Genomic DNA, 826 nt, shown 5'->3' on the forward strand with positions numbered 1-826 from the left:
TCAGCCGCACCGTGTGCCTTACCTGGGGCCGCCAGCTGGCTGCAAGGAGGGAGCCCCGCCGCGCGGCTGCAGTGAACGGCTGCAGAAGGCGCGGAGTGAAGGGGCCAGAGACCAAGCCGCGCTGTCGCCGCCGCCGCCGCTTCGGGGAGCTCAGCTCGCAGCCTATTGCCAGAGAGGCCGGTGACGTCAGGCAGCCACCGCCAGGGCTCCGAGCCACCCCTCAGGCCCCCACCCCACCCTCATACCCCCAGCACCTCGTCCTGGCAGAGCCAGCCTCTGCCACACACGTTCCCGGTTCCCTGTTGTTCCCCTGCTCAGGGGCTGAGCAGTAACCCCCATCTCCACCCTGTGAGCAACCCACCTTCTGCACTCCTCTGCTTAGGAAGGGCTGAAGCTTCAGTTCTCTGGCTGCCCGACTCCTCACCCTCCACCCTTTCCCACGTGGTCCCAAGCACACATTTTTACACTCTAGAGATCCATCTCCCATCAGGGCACACAATAGATTTTCTTCCTCTGCTGAGGGGGATCTTCCCCTTCTCCAATCCTGTTTACGCTGGCCTGGCTCTGAACAGAAACAGTGCATGAGAAGGGCATTTCTGAACACAAATGTGGCAGAACCTGAAATACAAATCTGAACATGTATTTAACATCAAACAATCTAAATGAACCGTTTTCCTCTCCAGTAAGATCAGAGTCTCCAAATTACCTTTCACTCCACCCAACTCAGGATCCTCCTCTCTTCCCTCACACACTCATCTCCAGGCCCAAGACCCACTCCGTGTATTAAATACTCCTATTTTGACAATCTAGCCACTCATGAGCACAA

Source organism: Neophocaena asiaeorientalis, unplaced genomic scaffold (assembly GCF_003031525.2).
Source record: "Neophocaena asiaeorientalis asiaeorientalis breed wild unplaced genomic scaffold, Neophocaena_asiaeorientalis_V1.1 scaffold787, whole genome shotgun sequence".
NCBI classification, from domain to species: Eukaryota; Metazoa; Chordata; class Mammalia; order Artiodactyla; family Phocoenidae; genus Neophocaena; species Neophocaena asiaeorientalis.